At 40.5% G+C, this 14,437-nt stretch overlaps 1 protein-coding gene across 1 annotated transcript in view; it reads left to right on the forward strand.

Annotated features, from left to right (window-relative positions):
- Nufip (nuclear FMR1 interacting protein 1) overlaps positions 1-14,437 on the forward strand; it is a 54,901-nt gene that overhangs the window by 19,012 nt on the left and 21,452 nt on the right. The window lies entirely within an intron of this gene.

Raw genomic sequence — 14,437 nt, forward strand, 5'->3', positions numbered from 1 at the left:
TCAAAGTTCATTTTGGATTTCTTTCATTTAAATGCAAGAGTTGGAATATTTCAGTAGTGACTTGTTGTGCTTTACCTTGCCACAGTTACATTCTCTTGATTTTTCGAAGTTCATTTTGAATTTTTGTCGTGAAATGCAAGAGTTGGAATATTTCAGTAGTGTTTTGTTGTGCTTTACCTTGTCACAGTTACATTCTGTTGATTTTCATAGTTCATTTGGAATTTCTTTCATTGAAGTGCAAGAGTTGTAATATTTCAGTAGTGTTTTGTTGTGCTTTACCTTGTCACAGTTACATTCTCTTAATTTTTCAAAGTTCATTTTTGAATTTATTTCGTGAAATGCAAGAATTGGAATATTTCAGTAGTGCCTTGTCGTGGTTTACCTTGTCACAGCTACATTCTCATGATTTTTCAAAGTTCATTTTGAATTTCTGTCGTGAAATGCAAGAGTTGGAATATTTCAGTAGTGACATGTTGTGCTTTACCTTGTCACAGTTACATTCTCTTCATTTTTCGAAGTTCATTTTAAATTTCTATAGTGAAATTGAAGAGTTAGAAAATTGGGGTCTTAGTCCACCAGCCTGAATGGTGGAAATCGACTAGCTCGGTATTATGGTCTTAGTCCACCAGCCTGAATTATGGGAATCCACTAGCTAAGTATTGGGGTCTTAGTCCAACAGTCTGAATGGTGGAATTCCACTAGCTCAGTATTGGGGTCTTAGTCCACCAGCATGAATGGTGGAAATCCACAGCTTTATCTTGTCACAGTTACATTCTCATGATTTTTCAAAGTTCATTTTGAATTTCTATCGTGAAATGCAAGAGTTGGAATATTTCAGTAGTGTTTTGTTGTGCTTTACCTTGTCGCAGTTACATTCTGTTGATTTTCATAGTTTATTTTGAATTTATTTCATTGAAATGCAAGAGTTGGAATATTTCAGTAGTGTTTTGTTGTGCTTTACCTTGTCATAGTTACATTCTCTTAATTTTTCAAAGTTCATTTTGAATTTCTTTCGTGAAATGCAAGAATTGGAATATTTCAGTAGTGTCTTGTCGTGGTTTATCTTGTCACAGCTACATTCTCATGATTTTTCAAAGTTCATTTTGAATTTCTGTCGTGAAATGCTAGAGTTGGAATATTTCAGTAGTGTCTTGTCGTGGTTTATCTTGTCACAGCTACATTCTCATGATTTTTCGAAGTTTATTTTGAATTTCTGTCGTGAAATGCAAGAGTTGGAAAATTGGGGTCTTAGTCCAACAGCCTGAATGGTGGAAATCCACTAGCTCAGTATTGGGGTCTTAGTCCACCAGCCTGAATGCTGGAAATCCACTAGCTCAGAATTGGGGTCCCAGTCCACCAGCCTGAATGGTGGAACTCCACTAGCTCAGTATTGGGGTCTTAGTCCACCAGCCTGAATGATGGAAATCCACTAGTTCGGTATTGGGATCTTGTTCCACCAGCCTGAGTAGTGGAAATCCAATGGCTCAGTATTGGGGTCTTAGTCCACCAGCCTAAATGGTGGAAATTCACTAGCTTAGAATTGGGGTCTTAGTCCACCAGCCTGAATGGTGGAAATTCACTAGCTCAGAATTGGGGTCTTAGTCCACCAGCCTGAATTGTTTAAATTCACTAGCTCAGAATTGGTGTCTTAGTCAGTGTTCAGATTGGAGCGTTGGGGTCTGACTATCTGGGCTTTATTTGTCAAGGCCTGAATGCTAAGCGACGGACATGAGCTCGATTGGGAGCCCCATTGTGAAAATGGAAAACAAAAAACAAAAATATATTGTTGGTATGTGTGTAGAGCATGGCATGGTTACCGCTATGGCAACAGTCTAACCGTTGACGGGTTTAGGTATCCGTGAATAAGTTCTAAGGCAAGAGTGGAAGTTGGGACAAATTTTTGGAGGTGCCCGCCTCACCTGCTCAGAGTCTCAGGCAAGTAACCCTAAATTTGAAAAAGTGGAAATTGGCTCAGATTTTCTAAACTGAGCTGAGACAATGAATAGATACTACACATGCACAAAGACGATGCACACACACAGAGTCAACACACAGAGACGACACACGCACAGAGAGGACAAACACACAGAAACGACACACACACACAGATGACACACACATAGAGAAAACACAGACATAGAGATGGCAGACACACAGATACGAAACACACACAGAGGCGACACATGCAGAGAGACTACACACACACAGAGTCCACTCACAGACAGAAAGGGCAAACACGCAGAAATAACAGACACACACAGACTAATCACACACAGAGAGGACAAACACACAGAAACGACACATAGAGACGACACATGCACAGAGACGATGCACACACACAGAGTCAACACACACAGAGAGACGAGACACACACACACAGAGACGACACACACAAAGAGACGTCACACACTCACAGATACGAAACACACATAGAGACGACACACACATAGAGACAACACACACACACACAGAGACAACATCCACACATAGACGACACACACACAGAGACGACACACACACAGAGAGACGACACACTCAAATTGAAGACTGACACATAGAGACTACACACACACAGAGACGACAAGCACACAGACACGACACACACACACACAGAGACGACACACACATAGAGACAACGCATAGAGAGAAGACACGCACACAGAGAAGACAAACACACAGAGACGACACACATACACAGATACGAAACACCCACAGAGACGACACATGCACAGAGACGACACACACACACGCAGAGCCAACTCACTCACAGAGAGGACAAACACACAGACACGTCAACACACAGATAAGACTCACACACAGATACGGCAAACACACAGACACGACACACACAGAGAGACGACACACACACATAGAGACAACACAGACACAGAGACGACACACACACACACACACAGAGAGAGAGACGACACACAGAGAGACGACACATACACAGAGACGACACACACACATAGAGACAACACAGACACAGAGACGACACACACACACACGCAGAGCCTACTCACGCACAGAGAGGACAAACACACAGAGACGACATACACAAAGAGACGACTCACACACAGAGAGGACAAACACACAGAAACGACACACACAGAGAGACGACACACACACATAGAGACAACACACACACAGAGACGACACACACACACACACACAGAGAGAGAGACGACACACAGAGAGACGACACAAGCACAGAGACGACACACACACAGAGAGACAACACAGACACAGAGACGACACACACACACACACACACACAGAGACAGAAACACACACAGAGACGACACATACACAGAGACGACACACACATAGAGACAACAAACATACAGAGAAGACACAAAAACAGAGACGACACACTCACATAGAGATGCACACACACACACACACACACACACACACACACACACACACACACACACACACACACACACACACACACACACACACACACACACACACACACACACACACACACACACACACACACACACACACACACACACACACACACACACACACACACACACACACACACACACACACACACACACACACACACACACACACACACACACACACACACACACACACACACACACACACACACACACACACACACACACACACACACACACACACACACACACACACACACACACACACACACACACACACACACACACACACACACACACACACACACACACACACACACACACACACACACACACACACACACACACACACACACACACACACACACACACACACACACACACACACACACACACACACACACACACACACACACACACACACACACACACACACACACACACACACACACACACACACACACACACACACACACACACACACACACACACACACACACACACACACACACACACACACACACACACACACACACACACACACACACACACACACACACACACATACACACACACACACACACACACACACAGATACACACACACACAAACACACAGACACAAACAAACACAAAAACACAAACAAACACACACACAAAAACAAAAACAAACACAAACACACACAAACAAACACACAGACACAGACACACACATACACAGACACAGAAACAGAGACACATACACACACACAGACACCCAGACACTCAAACTCACAGAAACACTGACTCTCAGACACACACACACACAGACACACAGACACACAGACACACAGACACACAGACACACACACACACAGACAAAAACACACACACACACTCAGACACAGACACACATACACACATACACACACAGACAGATAGACACACAGACGGATAGACACACAGACACACAGACACACACAGACAGACACACACACACACAGACACACACAGACACACACAGACACACAGAGACAAACACAGAGAAGACGACACAACCACAGAGAATACGACACAAACACAGAGAAGACTACACAAACACAGAGAAGACGACACAAACACAGAGAACACGACACAAACACAGAGAAGACGACACATACACAGAGAAGACGACACAAACACAGAGAAGACGACACAAACACAGAGAAGAAGACACAAACACAGAGAAGACGACACAAACACAGAGAAGACGACACAAACACAGAGAAGACGACACAAACACAGAGAAGACGACACAAACACAGAGAAGACGACACATACACAGAGAAGACGACACATACACAGAGAAGACGACACAAACCCAGATAAGACGACACATACACAGAGAAGTCTACACATAAACAGAGAAGACGACACATACACAGAGAAGACGACACATACACAGAGAAGAAGACACAGACACCGAGAAGAAGACACATACACAGAGAAGACGACACATACACAGAGAAGACGACACATACACAGAGAAGACTACACATACACAGAGAAGACGACAAATACACAGATAACACTACACATAAACAGAGAAGAAGACACATACACAGAGACGACGACACATACACAGAGAAGACGACACATACACAGAGAAGACGACAAATACAAAGAGAAGAATAAAAATACAAAGATAAGACGACACATACACAGAGAAGACGACAAATACACAGAGAAGACGACACATACACAGAGAAGACGACACATACACAGAGAAGACGACACATACACAGAGAAGACGACACATACACAGAGAAGACGACACATACACAGAGAAGATGACACATACACAGATAAGACGACACATACACAGAGAAGACGACACATACACAGAGAAGACGACACATACACAGAGAAGACGACACATACACAGAGAAGATGACACATACACAGAGAAGATGACACATACACAGAGATGACACACACATTGAGATGACACACACATTGAGACGACACACGCACAGACACGACACACAAACAGAGTCATAGTGAGAGAGATATCCAAAAAGTTGCGTTGATCTAAGTTCACATAGAGTGGCGCGCCACTCTAAGGGAACCTAGATCAACCCAACTTTTTGGATATCTCTCTCACTATGACTCTGTTTGTGTGTCGTGTCTGTGCGTGTGTCGTCTCAATGTGTGTGTCATCTCCGTGGGTGTGTCGTCTCTGTTTTTGTGTCTTCTCTGTATGTTTATCATCTCTGTGTGTGTGTCGTCTTCTCTGTGTTTGGTTTCTTTGTGTGTGTGGGTGTGTGTGTGTGTGTATTTGTATGTGTGTGTATTTGTGTGTGTGTGTGTATGTGTGTGTGTGTGTGTGTGTGTCATCTCTATGTGAGTGTGTAATCTCTGTTTTTGTGTCTTCTCTGTATTTTTTTTGTCTACATGTGTGTGTCGTCTCTGTGTCTGTGTCGTCTTTGTGTATGTGTCGTCTCTGTGTGTGTGTGTGTGTGTCGTCTCTTTGTCTGTGTTGTCTCTATGTGTGTGTGTCGTCTCTCTGTGTGTGTCGTTTCTGTGTGTTTGCCCTCTCTGTGTGTGAGTCGTCTCTTTGTGTCTGTCGTCTCTGTGTGTTTGTCCTCTGTGCGTGAGTAGGCTCTGCGTGTGTGTGTGTCGTCTCTGTGGGTGTTTCGTATCTGTGTGTGTTTGTCGTCTCTGTGTGCGTGTCGTCTCTCTATGCGTTGTCGTCTCTGTGTGTGTGTCGTCTCTGTGTCTGTGTTGTCTCTATGTGTTTGTCGTCTCTCTGTGTGTGTGTGTGTGTCGTTTCTGTGTGCTTGTCGTCTCTGTGTGTGTGTCGTCTCTATGTGTAAGTCGTCACTTTGAGTGTGTCGTCTCTGTGTATGTGTGTCGTCTCTGTGTGTGTGTGTCGTCTCTGTGCTTGTGTGTCGTCTCTGTGTGGATGTTGTCTCTGTGTGTGTGTGTCTGTTTGTGTGTTGTCTCTATGTGTGTGTCGTCTCTATGTGGGTTTCGTATCTGTGTGTGTGTGTGACGTCTCTGTGTGTGTGTCGTCTCTATGTGTGTTTGTCGTCTCTGTGTGTGTGTCTCGTCTCTCTGTGTGTGTTGACTCTGTGTGTGTGCATCGTCTCTGTGCATGTGTCGCTCTCTATGTGTCGTTTCTGTGTGTTTGTCCTCTCTGTGTGTGATTCGTCTCTTTGTGTCTGTCGTCTCTGTGTGTTTGTCCTCTCTGTGTGTGAGTGGACTCTGTGTGTGTGTCGTCTCTCTGCATGTGTCGTCTCTGTGGGTGTTTCGTATCTGTGTGTCTGCCATCTCTATGTCTGTGTTGTCTCTATGTGTGTGTCATCTGTGTGTGTGTCGTTTCTGTGTGTTTGTCCTCTCTGTGCGTGTGTCGTCTCTGTGTGTTGACTCTGTGTGTTTGTCCTCTCTGTGCGTGAGTTGGCTCTGCGTGTGTGTGTGTCGTCTCTGTGCATGTGTCGTCTCTGTGGGTGTTTCGTATCTGTGTATGTGTGTTGTCTCTGTGTGTTTGTCGTCTCTGTGTGCGTGTCGTCTCTCTATGCGTTGTCGTCTCTGTGTGTTTGTCGTCTCTGTATCTGTGTTGTCTCTATGTGTGTGTCGTCTCTGTATGTGTTTGTGTGTGTCGTTTCTGTGTGTTTGTCGTCTCTGTGTGTGTGTGTTCTCTATGTGTAAGTCGTCACTTTGAGTGTGTCGTCTCTGTGTGTGTGTCGTCTCTGTGTGGATGTTGTCTCTGTGTGTGTGTTGTCTCTATGCGTGTGTCGTCTCTATGTGTATTTCGTATCTGTGTTTGTGTGTGTCGTCTCTGTGTGTGTGTCGTCTCTATGTGTGTTTGTCATTTCTGTGTGTGTGTCTCGTCTCTGTGTGTGTGTACCGTCTCTGTGCATGTGTCGTCTCTATGTGTCGTTTCTGTGTGTTTGTCCTCTCTGTGTGTGATTCGTCTCCTTGTGTCTGTCGTCTCTGTGTGTTTGTCCTCTCTGTGTGTGAGTGGACTCTGTGTGTGTGTGTCGTCTCTGTGCATGTGACGTCTCTGTGGGTGTTTCGTATCTGTGTGTCTGCCATCTCTATGTCTGTGTTGTCTCTATGTGTGTGTCATCTGTGTGTGTGTGTGTCGTTTCTGTGTGTTTGTCCTCTCTGTGCGTGTGTCGTCTCTGTGTGTTGACTCTGTGTGTGTTCATCGTCTCTGTGCATGTGTAGTATCTATTCATTGTCTCAGCTCAGTTTAGAAAATCTGAGCCAATTTCCACTTTTTCAAATTTAGGGTTACTTGCTTGAGACTCTGAGCAGGTGAGGTGGGCACCTCCAAAAATTTGTCCCAACTTCCACTCTCGCCTTAGAACTTATTCACGGATACCTAAAACTGTCAACGGTTAGACTGTTGCCCTAGCGGTAACCATGCCATGCTCTACACACATACCAACAATATATGTTTGTTTTTTTGTTTTCCATTTTCACAATGGGGCTCCCAATCGAGCTCATGTCCATTGTTTAGCATTCAGACTTTGACAAATAAAGCCCAGATAGTCAGACCCCAACTCTCAAATCGGAACACTGACTAAGACCCCAATTCTGAGCTAGTGAATTTCAACAGATCATGCTGGTGGACTAAGACCCCAATTCTGAGCTAGTGGATTTCCACCATTCAGGCTGGTGGACTAAGACCCTAATTCAGAGTTAGTGAATTTCCACCATTCAGGCTGGTGGACTGAGACCCCAATACTGAGCTAGTGGATTTCCACCATTCAGGCTGGTGGACTAAGACCCCAATACTGAGCTAGTGGATTTCCACCATTCAGGCTGGTGGACTAAGACCCCAATTCTGAGCTAGTGAATTTCCACCGTTCAGGCTGGTGGACTGGGACCCCAATGCTGAGCTTGTGGATTTCCACCATTCAGGCTGGTGGACTAAGACCCCAATTTTCCAACTCTTGCATTTCACGACAGAAATTCAAATGAACTTCGAAAAATCAAGAGAATGTAACTGTGACAAGGTAAAGCACAACAAGTCACTACTGAAATATTCCAACTCTTGCATTTCAATGAAAGAAATCCAAAATGAACTTTACTGAAATATTCCAACTCTTGCATTTCAATGAAAGAAATTCAAAATGAACTATAGAAATCAACAGAATGTAACTGTGACAAGGTAAAGCACAACAAAACACTACTGAAATATTCCAACTCTTGCATTTCACGACAGAAATTCAAAAAGAACTTTGAAAAATCATGAGAATGTAGCTGTGACAAGGTAAACCACGACAAGACACTACTGAAATATTCCAATTCTTGCATTTCACGAAATAAATTAAAAAATGAACTTTGAAAAATTAAGAGAATGTAACTTTGACAAGGTAAATCACAACAAAACACTACTGAAATATTCCAACTCTTGCACTTCAATGAAAGAAATTCAAAATGAACTATTAAAATCAACAGAATGTAACAGTGAAACGGTAAAGCACAACAAAACACGACTGAAATATTTCAACTCTTGCATTTCACGACAAAAATTCGAAATGAACTTCGAAAAATCAAGAGAATGTAACTGTGGCAAGGTAAAGCACAACAAGTCACTACTGAAATATTCCAACTCTTGCATTTCAATGATAGAAATCCAAAATAAACTTTGAAAAATCAAGAGAATGTAACTGTGACATGGTAAGCCACGACAAAACACTACTGAAATATTCGAATTCTTCCATTTCACGAAAGAAATTCAAAATGAACTTTGAAAAATTAAGAGAATGTAACTGTGACAAGGTAAAGCACAACAAAACACTACTGAAATATTCCAACTCTTGCATTTCAATGAAAGAAATTCAAAATGAACTATGAAAATCAACAGAATGTAACTGTGACAAGGTAAAGCACAACAAAACACTACTGAAATATTCCAACTCTTGCACTTCACGACTGAAATTCAAAATTAACTTCGAAAAATCAGGAGAATGTAACTGTGACAAGGTAAAGCACAACATGTCACTACTGAAATATTCCAACTCTAGCATTTCACGACAGAAATTCAAAATGAACTTTGAAAAATCATGAGAATGTAGCTGTGACAAGGTAAACCACGACAAGACACTACTGAAATATTCCAATTCTTACATTTCACGAAAGAAATTCAAAAATGAACTTTGAAAAATCAAGAGAATGTAGCTGTGACATGGTAAGCCACGACAAAACACTACTGAAATATTCGAATTCTTCCATTTCACGAAAGAAATTCAAAATGAACTTTGAAAAATTAAGAGAATGTAACTGTGACAAGGTAAAGCACAACAAAACACTACTGAAATATTCCAACTCTTGCATTTCAATGAAAGAAATTCAAAATGAACTAGGAAAATCAACAAAATGTAACTGTGACAAGGTAAAGCACAACAAAACACTACTGAAATATTCCAACTCTTGCATTTCACGACAGAAATTCAAAATGAACTTCGAAAAATCAAGAGAATGTAACTGTGACAAGGTAAAGCACAACAAGTCACTACTGAAATATTCCAACTCTTGCATTTCAACGAAAGAAATCCAAAATGAACTTTGAAAAATCATGAGAATGTATGTGTGACAAGGTAAACTACTACAAGACACTACTGAAATATTCCAATTCTTGCATTTCAATGAACGAAATTAAAAATGACCAATTAAAATCATGAGATTGTAGCTGTGACAAGGTAAACCAAGGCAAGACACTACTTAAATATTTCAATTCTAGCATTTCAATGAATGAAATTCAAAATGAACTATGATAATCAACAGAATGTAACTGTGACAAGGTAAAGCACAACAAAACACTATTGAAATATTCCAACTCTTGCATTTTACGACAGAAATTCAAAATGAACATCGAAAAATCAAGAGAATGTAACTGTGACAAGGTAAAGCACAACAAGTCACTACTGAAATATTCCAACTCTTGCATTTTACGACAGAAATTCAAAATGAACTTCGAAAAATCAAGAGAATGTAACTGTGACAAGGTAAAGTACAACAAGTCACTACTGAAATATTCCAACTCTTGCATTTCACGACAGAAATTCAAAATGAACTTTGAAAAATCATGAGAATGTAGCTGTGAACAGGTAAACCACGACAAGACACTACTGAAATATTCCAATTCTTGCATTTCACGAAAGAAATTCAAAATGAACTTTGAAAAATTAAGAGAATGTAAATGTGAGAAGGTAAAGCACAACAAAACACTACTGAAATATTCCAACTCGTGCATTTCAATGAAAGAAATTCATAATGAACTATAAAAATCAACAGAATGTAACTGTGACAAGGTAAAGCACAACAAAACACTACTGAAATATTCCAACTCTTGCATTTCACGACAGAAATTCAAAATGAACTTCGAAAAATCAAGAGAATGTAACTGTGACAAGGTAAAGCACAACAAGTCACTACTGAAATATTCCAACTATTGCATTTCAACGAAAGAAATTCAAAATGAACTTTGAAAAATTAAGTGAATGTAACTGTGACAAGGTAAAGCACAACAAAACACTACTGAAATATTCCAACTCTTGCATTTCAATGAAAGAAATTCAAAATGAACTATGAAAATCAACAGAATGTAACTGTGACAAGGTAAAGCACAACAAAACACTACTGAAATATTCCAACTCTTGCATTTCACGACAGAAATTCAAAATGAACTTCGAAAAATCAAGAGAATGTAACTGTGACAAGGTAAAGCACAAGAAAACACTACTAAAATATTCCAACTCTTGCATTTCAATGAAAGAAATTCAAAATGAACTATGAAAATCAACAGAATGTAACTGTGACAAGGAAAAGCACAGCAAAACACTACTGAAATATTCCAACTCTTGCATTTCAATGAAAGAAATTCAAAATGAACTTTCTGAGTATTTTTAGTTTTCCCTCCAAAATTGACCCCCCCCCCCTCCCCTGCCCTCCGAAATGGGGGCAAGAAGGGCCACTGAGCCTTGCCCTTGAGGCAGATACCATTTATTTTCGATTCTGAGCATTTTTGGTTTTCCCTCCAAAATTGACCCTTCACGTTAAAAAATTATCCAATCACTAATTACCCCTTTTTTGCAAATGTCAATCAATGAATTCCGAATAGACTGCCAACTTTAAAAAAAAAATGCACATGTGATAATTCCATATGCAATTGACAACAATAGCAATAACCAGTCTGGTAATCTGCCTTGGAAAGCTGCCAAGGAACATAATCGGCTAGAATTCCAAATATACTTACTACTTTCCCTGACATCGATTTGTAACTTACAAAGCTTGCTGTCAAACTACCCCATGGCACATACAAGTATCTATCTGCCCATAGTACCTTTATTTGTTGGTGTACTTTTTTGTTGTGGATTTTCCTTGCTTGAAGAGTTTTTGTTTCTTTTCTTTTTGTTACTCCACTTTTTTAGTAGCAAGTTGTAAATAACTTATTGCTTAGTGTTTTAAAAATCTGTTAAAATAGTGAATAATATTTTATGTCTCATGTAGTTCAAGGAGAAGCTCCATTTTGGACTTATCAAACAGTTTGTGGTAATCAACTGTGAGTAAGGAGCGACCCAGCTCAATAGTAACCGAAACTCTAAAAAACGAAATTTCGATACCTATATATATGTCAAAAGAATTGGATTTTTATGCTGATTTTAAATATACAAGTTTCATTAAGTTGAGTCTTATCCATCAAAGGTTACGAGCCTGAGAAAATTTGCCTGATTTTTCAAAAAAGGAAGAAAGATCCCCTGAAATTCATAGGATCTTAAGGAAAATTACACAATCAGATTCGGCGTATCCGAGAACCCTACCGTAGAGGTGTCAAGCTCCTATCTGAAAAAATCTGGAATTTTGAATTTTTGTTGGAAGAAAGATCACAGATGCGTGTTTATTTATTTATTTCTGTTTTCTTTTGTTTGTTTGCCCTAGGGGTTATCGTGTTGACCCATTGGGCCTAGAACATCGGGATAGGGCTCATTATAACGGAAATTAAAAGTTCTAGTGCCCTTTTTAAGTGAGCAAACAATTTGGAGGGCAACTAGGGCCCCTCCCACGCCAATTTTTTCCCAAAATCGTCCGATAAAAATTCTGGGATTGCTCTTTTGTTCAGCATAAATGAAAGGTCTAATAACTATGTATTTGGAGATAACATAACCCCCCACAGACTTTGTGGGGGTCTGTGAAAGGTCTTTAAGTTATAAAATTTCCATTGTTTATGTATATTAGCCTATTTGTGATTGGGAAGTATGAATACATTTTCTCGGGTGAGGAGGGCAGGACGAATTTTTTTTGGCTGGGGGGATTTTGCACGAGGAGAATTTTCCATGGAGAGGGAAGTTTTCAGGGGAAATTGTATACTGGGGGAATTTGCAAAAATTCCTAAACGAAATTTCTTTATGTGTCTTGCTTTCTCTTTACCGACTCAATTTTACGCGTGGAGGTGTCAAGGACAATTGTCTGGGGTAAATTTTCACCAGGATTGAATTGTCCAGAGTATATTTCCGTGGGGAAGGGGGATTTTTCCATTGAGGTGGAGCCAGATTTCGTGGCGTTACTTAAAAAACGATCTGAAATTAAATTAAAAAAAACAATTTTTTTCAACAGAAAGTAAGGAGCAACATTAAAACTTAAAACGAAAATAAATTATTAACTATATGAGGGAGTGTCATCCCGTCCTGAACACCTCGCTCTTTATGCCAAAGTTTAAATGTTGTCGCAGTTCTTTAAAAACGACTCCTGACACACAAGGATCATTTAATTAGAATAATAAGAAACTTTTTTCAATGTGCGAGAAAACTTTAGCGCGAAGGGTGAGGTGTTGAAGAGCAGACAACCCCCCTCATATACTCAATAATATCAAACAGTTTATGGTAAAAAACTGTAAGTAAGGAGCGACGCGGCTCAATACTGACTGAAATTCCAAAAAAGGGAATTTTGACACCGATAGATATATCAAAAGAATCGGCTTATTATGCTGATTTCAAATATACAAGTTTCATTAAGTTTAGTCAAGCCTGAGAAAATTTGCCTGATTTTCCAAAAAAGGGGGAAACACCCCCTAAAACTCAAAGAATCTTAACGAAAATCACACCATCAGATTCAACGTATCAGAGAACCTTATTTCAGAGGTTTCAACCCCCTATCTGCAAAAATGTGGAATTTTTTTCTTTTGCCGGAAGAAAGATCACGGATGCGTCTTAGTTTTTTTTTTTTTTTTAGGGGAGATCGTATCGGCCCATTGGTCCTAGAATATCGAGAGAGGGCTCATTCGAATGGAAATTAAAAGTTCTGCATATTTTAAGTGACCAAAAAGATTGAAGGGCAACTAGGCCCCATCCCCCGCTCCTTTTCCCCAAAATCGTCCAATCAAAATTTCGAGATAACCATTTTGTTCTTCATAGTTGAAAGGCCCAATAGCTATCTATACCTTTGGATATAACATGCCTCCCCTACAAGCCCCAGGGGAAAGGTCTTTAAGTTATAAAATTCGCCCATAGTTTATGCAGAGTATTTGTTATTGGGAAGTATGCATACATTTTCGGGGGGGGGGGTGTTGACGAATTTTCTGTTGGGGGTTTGCCACGGGGGATTTTTTCATGGGGAGGGAAGTTTCTAGGGTATAAACTTGTCAGGGGAAAGTTTACACTTGGGGAATTTGCCTGAATTCCTGTACAAAATTATTTTTATGTCTTACTTTCTCTTTTCCGTCTCAATTTTACGCGTGGAGCTGTTAAGGGTAATTGTCCGGGATAGTTTTCACCGGTATTGAATTGTCTAGAGGATATTTACGTGGGGAGGGGGATTTCTCCGTGGAGGTGGGGCCATATATCCTGGCATTATTTAAAAAAAAGATAAGAAATTAAATATAAAAAAAACATTTTTTTTTCAACTGACAGTAATGATCAACATTAAACCTAAAAACGAACAGAAGGGGGTTTGTCCGTCCTCAACATCTTGCTCTTTACGCTAAAATTTGAATTTTGTCCAGATTCTTTAAGAACGACTCCTGGAACATAAGGGTCATTTAATATAAGAAGCTTT

Source organism: Artemia sp. Qi Xiang Cuo, chromosome 14 (assembly GCF_049724085.1).
Source record: "Artemia sp. Qi Xiang Cuo chromosome 14, ASM4972408v1, whole genome shotgun sequence".
Taxonomy (NCBI): Eukaryota; Metazoa; Arthropoda; class Branchiopoda; order Anostraca; family Artemiidae; genus Artemia; species Artemia sp. Qi Xiang Cuo.